Source organism: Anas platyrhynchos, chromosome 2 (assembly GCF_047663525.1).
Source record: "Anas platyrhynchos isolate ZD024472 breed Pekin duck chromosome 2, IASCAAS_PekinDuck_T2T, whole genome shotgun sequence".
In the NCBI taxonomy this organism is placed as follows: domain Eukaryota; kingdom Metazoa; phylum Chordata; class Aves; order Anseriformes; family Anatidae; genus Anas; species Anas platyrhynchos.
The window spans coordinates 49,881,899-49,891,150 of NC_092588.1; the positions used below are offsets into that span (position 1 = coordinate 49,881,899).

At 42.7% G+C, this 9,252-nt stretch overlaps 1 long non-coding RNA gene across 2 annotated transcripts; it reads right to left on the bottom strand.

Annotated features, from left to right (window-relative positions):
* Nucleotides 1–794: 794 nt before the first annotated feature.
* Nucleotides 795–8,331, bottom strand: LOC106014414 (uncharacterized). 2 transcript variants are annotated; one of them, XR_003495651.3, is made up of 3 exons: nucleotides 8,128–8,331; nucleotides 7,873–7,984; nucleotides 795–4,109 (listed from the first exon to the last, which is right to left on the bottom strand). It is a non-coding gene; the product is annotated as an uncharacterized lncRNA (long non-coding RNA). The 2 variants fall into 2 exon arrangements; XR_005263376.2 differs by having other exon boundaries at nucleotides 795–4,828.
* Between the last annotated feature and the right edge of the window lie 921 nt (nucleotides 8,332–9,252).

Sequence of the window (9,252 nt, forward strand, 5' to 3'; positions counted from 1 at the left end):
CGCCGCCGGGGCGGGGCCGTTATGGCGCCTGAGGGCGGCGCTGTGAGGCGCGGGGCAGGGAGTGTCAGGGAGCTGGAGGGCGCGTTGCCTGCTCGAGGTCCCAGCCCCAACCTGGCCAAAACCGTTGGAAGCTTTTCAGAAAATAAAAATGAGGGCAGAGTTTCCCTCAAAAATGAGCGTGTGTTTCCCTCAGTGTTCAGATTGTGATGGTTTCTGGTAGAAATGCGCAACTCGCAGGCAAAAGGCTGGGAAGGATCACGCTTCTTGAGGTCTCTTCCAACCTAGAAATTCTGTGATTCTGTGATGCTCCCTGCTGTGTAACAAGCCTCCAGAGGCCTTTTCATACTGGCTCCCTTGGTGTTTGTAGGAGGCTGCCCCCTGGTCCAGATGGTGCAGAAATGTAAAGCAGAAGAAATGAGTGGTGGTTGGGCACGACAACCCTTCCAACACAAGCTCTTACAACAAATTACCTACCTACACGCTCAGTAACTGAAAATGCTGGAGTTTGCATTACCACTCATACTTCTAATTTCTTCCACTCTCTATTCCCTGATCTGAAACGTTAAGTAACAGGAGATCAGTGGATGGATCCAGAAAGGTGTTTATTCTCCAGACTTGGATGTCAGTATTGCCTCTCAGTAATCTAAAGAAGATAAATAGTTATCAACATGAGAGCAGAAAGCAAAGGGAAAAACTGCTTAAATTTGCAAAACTTTATCAGACCGCAGGAGTCATTCAAAGTCCACGTTGCTGATAGAAATCAGAGCTTTGTGATTTCTTCTACCTTAGCTGGAAAAAAAAAAAAAAAAAAAAAAAAAAAAAAAAGCATTATTGACATGGTTTGTTTTATGCTACATAGGCATCAGACTCGTGGTTCTAAATTGCTTTTCCCTCCTTTACCATCTCCCACACTCCCCTGATGACATGGAAATTTAATTTTCTAACTTTGGTTACACTTGAGAGGCTATCTATAGCAGATGGTGGAAAATCCCCACTAAGTCTTACATACTATTATTCTGTATCCTAGAACAAAGTAGGAATAAAATATATATATAAATAAGAGTTTTGTTATGTTTTTAACTTTCTAAAGCAGAACAGAGTGTTCATGAGAGTACTGGGAGGAAATAGGCAGTCCTGCACAATGCATATGCAAGGAGATGGCAAGTGCTCACTGGTAGCATGTGAAATATACTGGGTGATCGGTCAGAATCCTGTGTCATCATGTCTGTCTTGCTTTTCCCAGCCAGGATAAATCTGGCACTATAACCTCGCTGCAGTGTCTTTATAATACAGCTGTGAAAATGCAATTATAGGCCTGATGCATTAACAGGCAGAATAATCTCGCAGAGCACTTCTGAAGATCCCAGTGAGTGACCTGGTTTTCTGTTTGTTTGCGGTAGTGTTTCTGGCCTGCTGTTTTCCCTTTAATATAAAGAGCCGTTCACTTCCTTGTGAGACTACACATGTGCACTGTCTGGTTACACTTTATACTGGAATGACCAGACGACAAGTTTCCAAGAGTAGTATTAAATGAAATAGGATATTCCTGGGTAGCTTTTATTTTCTAGACACAGAACCTCCAGAGATTCTGCATCTGGGAAGGATCATATCACAGCATCTGTTGCCTGCCTGTGAACTGGACTTTGGTATTTAAAAATACCCAGGTACAATGTGACAATTTTTTACAGTGATAGCATTCAGAATGACAAGCTTTTGTAAATATAATTTTCTACGTTTTATTTACATTCCAGGTGTGAACTCTGCAAATAGCTGTACCAGTAGAAGCCATTGATCAGTAGCCAATCCTCAGATTTTGTCACTGCACCTTGCAGAGGGTTTCTCTCTCTCATCTAAACACTTCCTCAGGTACACCATACCAAACAAAGGCATGCTATCAAAAACAAGCTGTATATTAACACAGGTTTTTTGTTTGTTTGTTTTTCTGAAATGGATTAAAAAACACCTGTGTGAATATTCATGGGGTCTAACCTCTGGCAAGAGGCTGGAGGCAGGCAGCTGGGGACAGCATCTACCACCACAATGGCTGCGTGCATCCACAGCCCCAGCTTGAGGAAAGTCTGGGCTGCTCTCAGAGCGCTGTTGTTACTTGTAAGAGACTATCAAGTTGACCACAATTAAATGTTTCCCAATTAACTCTAACTTTACTTTGCTGTTAATACATCACATGCTTGTTCAGAAAGTCAGCACTGAGTGCAGTGAGCTGTATTTTAAATCAGCTGCTCAATCCTATCTTTGCTCCACTGGATCTGGAAGGTGCATTTCAGTTTTCCTAGATCTGGATTTCCCAGCACTGTCTGACACCCTCATTTGGCAGCAGGACGTGGAAAATTGTACATTGTGATTTATTAGTGTCTGAATTGAAGTCATAACTACAGTAACAACAGCTACAGTACCATGCTGAGGAAATTGCCTGTGATGAAGGAGAGGGATCTGCATATTCCTCCTCACAGGCAGACTGCGACTAACACTAGTGGTCTAATGAACAATTGCCTCTGACACATTTTGGGCCTGTTACATACAAAATAATGTGTTCTGCGATCACTCCGTCCACGTGCCAGCACCTCAATGCTCAAGTACCTTTTCTTTTCCTGTCCTCAGAGTTATTTCTATAGAATTCGTTGGTCTGTGAAACATTACTAGTTCCCATCTTAATGGATATGGCAGAAAGCAAATAAGTAGCTTTTAGGGCAGCAAAATACTGATTGTCTGTAGATTTGTTTCTCCCTGCTGATTGTCATTAATTAAATAACAGAAGACTATATTGTGAGTGCACCTTTTATCAGATAGCAGAGAACCAACACAGTAGAGATTATAAATTTCCCAGCTGGAGGAAGGACGTAATGTCAAATGGGCTTTCCAGTTTTTTAAACATAAGAGTAGAAAAGGGCATTCTGGTGTCTTGTAAGGCATCCTGGTGTGAAGCATTCATAATGTCTTCCTATTACCTAGCAAGTGTAGAGGTTGCTCTACAGTTGTCCTTTAGTGGCACCGTGACTGAGTTCTATCCACTGTGTTTATCTTTGTATTATCTGCAAAGAGTTTCTATTTTGTTGGTTTTTGTTTCTAGTGCTGTCAAGTTTAGTAGCATTTGGTGAATGGCCTCAGAAGTTAAAGGGGGTATTAACTGAAATATAGAATGCAATTGTATCTATTGTATAATTTTCTTGGGAAACAAGGTTTTTACTTCCACATACAATGATGCAAATCCATGGAAAACACATTCCTGACTGCACCTGCTGTGCTACACCCCAGTTGTTGCTGGTGATACACTAAATTCCATTTTTGTGTTGTGCTGCCTTTTCACATGTGCTGGTAGTTTCCTGTATAGCCATGCTATAATCTGTATGGGAGAACTGATCTGGCTTTAGGAAAAAAAAGATGGAGATAAGGAACCCTGCTGCAAAATAATAGGATTATACTCAAGCCCTTGTCAATCTAAGTCACTTTGGTTAGCATTTTTAAAGGGTATGGAGACCCTTTTATCTACTTTTACAGCATAGTTTGGTGTATATTTCTTTTGGTGTCAGTACTAGCTTCATTACCAGGGTACCAGTACCAGGTCATCATTATTCAAGAGTATTCATAGCCACCACTGCTACCCTGCATTTTTCCAGCCCAAATATTTGTGTAGTCTCTCCCTGAACAAATTCAAACTTTGTTGTCGAGGTCATTTCTTAGCTGGCTCTGTTCCCTCATCTGATTTACCAAGTGGTCACATTTGCACAAAGAGGGAGTCAGGAATATAAAGTCAGGGCAAGAATTGTTTAAGCTAATTTAAGTACTACATGCTAAACGTGTGCTTTAGCTTGTTTTTCTAGTGATGAAGTAACTTCTTCAGCGGAGAGTATGTACATTGCTAAAGACACGACAACTTTTCTGCTCCAGCATTCCCACTCCAGAACCTCTGGAAACCTCTCCCCTTTCTCTCCTCTCCCCTTCTTTCTGAAGTGTTCTCCACACATCAGACTCTCCTGGTGGAAAGCCTCTCACTCTTCTTTCCTCTCTTTGGATCCATCCAGTGTTGATGGCTCTTTCATTGCTTAGCAGCAATTTCTCCACAAGATGCAAAGTCCTCACTCAGTGCCTTGCTGAAAGTAACATCGAAAATAAAGTTTGAAATGTATCATTATTCCCCAAATCCAGTGGCATTCATAACTAGACATGAACATGTATCCTTCAGTCTGTCACTGAAACAATGTTTGAAATAGATCCTGGAACAGGGGCTGGAAAACAACAGTTTTCATTAGTTTTGAAAGCATGATTAGATTTTTTGACTTTTCTACAGGATATATGCCAAAGTGCATGCCAATTGGTTCTTCCAGATGCCAGCTTCTACTCTGTATCCATAAAGAAGAAAGTGAGGAAACAAAACCTGGGAGTTTCCTCTCCGATGGCCCGATCACCAACATCCAATAAAATCAATATGTCTGTCCAGACTTTTAATAATTTCTGTTCACTGCATAGCTTTGCATTCCTTGAGCAAGATTTGCAGAGGAGTGATAAGAGATTCCTTGCTTTTAGCTTAATTTTTGTCAACATCATTTTCATTATGTACTGGTTTTGGTTGTGATATGGCTAATTATCTTCACCATAACTGGTATAGTGCTGTTTTAGATTTGTGACCCAAACAGTATTGGTAGCACACCAGTGTTTCAGTGGTTGCTGAGCAGTGCTTGAGTCAAGGACTCTTGTTTCTCACGCTGCCCCACCACCGAACAGGCTGGGGGGGGGACACAGCCAGGACAGCTGGCCCAGGCTGGCCAAAGGGATCTCCCACACCATGTGGCATCATGCTCAGCAACAAAAACTGGGGGAAAGAAGAAAGAGAGGGTCCTTCAGGGTGGTGGCATTTGTTTTCCCAAGACGATGTAATGCATACGTTCTGCTTTCCTGGAAGTGGCTAAATATCTGCGTGCTGATGGGAAGCAGTGAATGAATTCCTGTTTTGCTTTGCTTGTGTGCACAGCTTTTGCTCTACCTGTTATACTGCCTCGACCCGTGAGTCTTCTCATTTTTACCTTCTGATTCTCTTCCCCATCCCACTGGGAGAGGGGAGCAAACTGGTGTGTGGGCTTACCTGCCTGCTGGTGTTAGCCCACAACAGCCTGCTTCAGAAGAACATGCGTAGCTGCATCCTAACTGATTGCTTTTGAATCAGTAATGCAATCTGGGGTAGAAACTGCTGTACAGTGTTTTCCTCTTTTGAACAATGAGTGAGATATATTAGTATTGTGATGCCAACAGAGGCACTACTAATGATCTCCTTAATTAAGTTAATTTTCATGGCATGCATCACCAGTTGCTAGGTTTTGTTCCACATGATAGCATGGCGCAATTATCTGCCACATTCCTCAAACATACAGTATTATATTCCTCAGCACAAAATGCTTTCTGAGATTAATCACTTCGGTCATATATCTGAACATCCTACCTCATGACACCATTGGTTAGATAACAGTATCAGAGCCTATTATTTTCCGAGCCAATTTTCCCACTCTGAATTGTTACATACATACGCTGTTATCATGCTGCTGCAGTATGCGTCTGCAACGTGCTAAACTATGCTCTTTTACAAGAGACTTTTTTAAATGGTCTGATTATCAAAAATTATGTGGCTGGCACCACGTGTGTATGCTGTTAAAGGCTTCCTAGGGTATTGAAGTCAGCTCGTGAACAGCCTGTCTGACTGAGAAGTGTAGCTCTATTGTTGTCAGAGTAAACACCAGAAGCAAAAAATAAACAAACTTTTCAGTTCATTTAGCTCTGTTAACGCTGGTGATTCTTATTCTCAGATATAGCGTTGAGATAATTTTTAAAAATATTGAGCAACTTGATAACAGGATTCCTTTTGCTTGAGTGGTCTACAGAGTCCCTAATCTCCTACAAAGACTATGTCTGTAGGTTAGGTGTTAGACCCTAGACAAAGGTAACAAAAGCTTCTTCAGAATTGTCTGTGGACCAGAGAAAATCTCCCTCAAGCCACTGAAGTGTCTGAAATTTCCATCCCTTATAAAAAAAAAATCAAACCTCTCCAGCCCCTCTGTGTGAATGAATACTACTAAAAGCTCTAAGAAGATTTCAATAGGCTTCTTCATCTAGATTCACTCTTTGACATGCACTGATCACCAGTCACTAGAAACCTTTGAAAAACTTGTTGAAACAGGTTGTAAAGAGTGTTCATAATAGGCATTACCACTAGCCTCAGCCCTAGCCTGTTTTCTGTATTTAAGGATTTTCATTAATTTCATTCCAGAAGGAGAAAAAAAATCTATTAAAGTGTAGGCAGACATTAGGCATGTCATGCTATTCTTCTACCAGAGTTTGTATTTCTCTTCCAGTAAACCTCTCAAAAAGGATGACCAGGGATTATTCTGAGGCTGCACTGAGACTATCTGCGATCTTGCTCTGGATCTTGCTCAAGGATCTGCAATCCTTGCTCTGACAGAGACTTTCCAAACAGCCTCTGTGGAACTACTTGCTGTCTGGTATTTCAGTACCACACCTGTATAACAGAAGCTATCAGATTTAATTTTCTTCTTCAGAGTGTGTAGTGGTTTACGTAGAAAGGTTTTGGTAGCAGGGGGCTGCAGAGTTGGCCTCTGTGAGGTGAATCCAGCATTTGCCCCATGTTAGATAAGGGCCAGTTTCAGCCAGCTCCAAACAGACCCACTGCTGCGTAGAGCTGAGACAATAAGCAATGTTGTTTGTGCCTCTGTGAGAGCATATTTAAGAAAGGGAAAAAAATCTGCACAACAGCAGCTGGGAGAGCGAGGAGTGAGAACCAGCCTTGCAGACTGCAAGGTCAGCGCAGGAGGAGCTCCAGGCACTGAACAGAAGTTCCCCTGCAGCCAGCAGGACATCGATGTGCTTGAGCAAGTCTTACAAGGGGCAGCTGAGGGAACTGGGATTGTTCAGCCTGGAGAAGAGAAGGCTCAGGGGCAACCTTATTGCACTCTACAGGTACCTTAAAGGAGGCTGTAACGAAGTGGGGGTTGGTCTGTTCTCCCATGTGCCTGGTGACAGGACGAGGAGAAATGGGCTAAAGTTGTGCCACGGGAGGTTTGGGTTGGATATTAGGAAGAACTTCTTTACTGAAAGGGCTGTTAGGCATTGGAATGGGCTGCCCAGGGAAGCAGTTGAGTCTCCATCCCTGGGTGTCTTTAAAAGACATTTAGATGTAGAGCTTAGGGATATGGTTTAGTGGAGGACTTGTTAGTGTTAGGTCAGAGGTAAACTCAGTGATCTTGGAGGTCTCTTCCAACCTAGATGATTCTGTGACTGTTGCAGTCTCCCAGCCCAGAGCCAACCACCTATTAGTCTGGCGCAATGGATTTTTGTGTTCCTTGCACTAGCTGTTCCTTCACCTCCTCTTCAGATACAAGGACACGTGTCTCTTTCACGCTCCTTCGGGAGTAAACAAGCCAGGATAGATTAAAGCCTCTTTCTTCACATCAGTAAGATACCTGCTTTTGGTTTCAGTGAGAAAACAGGCCCAAGCAATTGAAGTTTCTTCTGGATAGCATTCCTTCTAATTAAGATAATTTCACTCCCCTTTCATCTGCAATGATTTCTAAGTGCCTTACACCATTCACACTTGAAACAGAAAAATGGGATTCCCATGTTATGTAAGGGGAGCGCAACCCCTCTCAAAATACGAGAGCCTGAGGTACGCTACCGAACACTAAAGATGTTAAGACTAGGAGGCAACGGACTCAAAAGACAAAGGAGGCTGACCCTCTCTGGCTGTTCATGTAACAGAAAAGATACTCAGATTTGGGCCCAGGAGCTGTGATTTTAGGGAACGGGGCCACTCCCCAACATGAAACAACTCTAGAACCCAGGAACACTTACCTGCCAGCTCCTGAACTCGCGGCACTTCCAAGCAACTTCACAAGTCGTACCACCAGGCTCTTACTGCACTGAGAAGGCACCACCAATGTAACTAGTCATGGAGTCTCTAGAGCTATTTCACAGAGAAAGTAGAAAACATAAAGAAAAAGCAGCCTGCTGGGGAACACCAACTCTATTCTACCATGTCAGTAGAAAACCACCCTAGATAACTGAGGACTTAAACTCCCCTGGAGAAGCAGGTACGGGGCCCCTTACTAGGTCCTGAACTTGAGGCTCTTCCAAGCGTCTTTCCAGTCTATTCGTACCACAAGGCTTTTACAGCACCGGTTGCTCATAATGTTTCTAAACCTATTTCACAGAGATGGAAGAAAACACAAAGAAAAAAGCAGTGTAATGGGGAACAGAGAGAGCAAGACCATGGCAGTAGAAAAAAGCACCCTACATATCTGAGGCCTTTAACCCCCCTGAGGAAATATTTTCCCCCATGCCTCCTCATGCTTCCTATATAGCAGAAGTCAAACAATGCCCACCTGGTAGATTTCAATTAACCAGGGTGGAGCCATGAGACCTTGTGGAATAGGCTCATCTACCCGGCTTCAGTGTTTTAAGGTTGATTGCTCCTTATCGCCAAGAGAAATCACCTGATAAGGGGCTTAGTGGTATCAGTAGACCTAATGAATTAACTACGAGATGTGTGTAAGGGTCATATTTCTGCTAGTCATTCTTTGAGGAAAACTACTACAGAGCCCGTTAAAATAAGATAAATAAACATAAAAAAAAATATAAAAGAAAGAAAAAAGGAAATGACCTTAAAGGCAAAATTGCTCTCATAGATTTTCATCTGTCTAGTCACGACAGATAAAGAATAAAGCAATCAGAATGACTTTTGTTGACATTAATGCTGTTTAAATTATCTTTTCTGAGATCTCTTCTTTATGTAGGACTTTTCAAAATCTAGCCCCATGACCCCTGACTCAAGTATTTACTTGGGCTGCATATGAACTTCTATCACGTAGAAGTGCCAGGATCTGGATCCTCACTCACTGTTTAGGTCAAGGACCAGGATTAAAGTTTTGGCTTTAATTTGGTTACATGACTACATTGATGTTGTTGTGGTTTCCCCCAACCAGCAGCTAAGCACCACACAGCTGTTCGCTCACCCTTCCCCCTCCCTCTCTGGGATGGGGGAGAGAAATAGCAATATGATGCCTGTGGGTCGAGACAGAGACAGTTTATTAAGAGAAGAAAAAAAATAATAACCCGCTGACCGATGCCCAGCCTATCCCCAAACAGACGGCCCCCTCATCCCGGCTAGGCACCCTTAGCTATTGTTTAGCATGACGTCAGAGGATATGGAATACCCCTTTGGCCAGTTTGGGT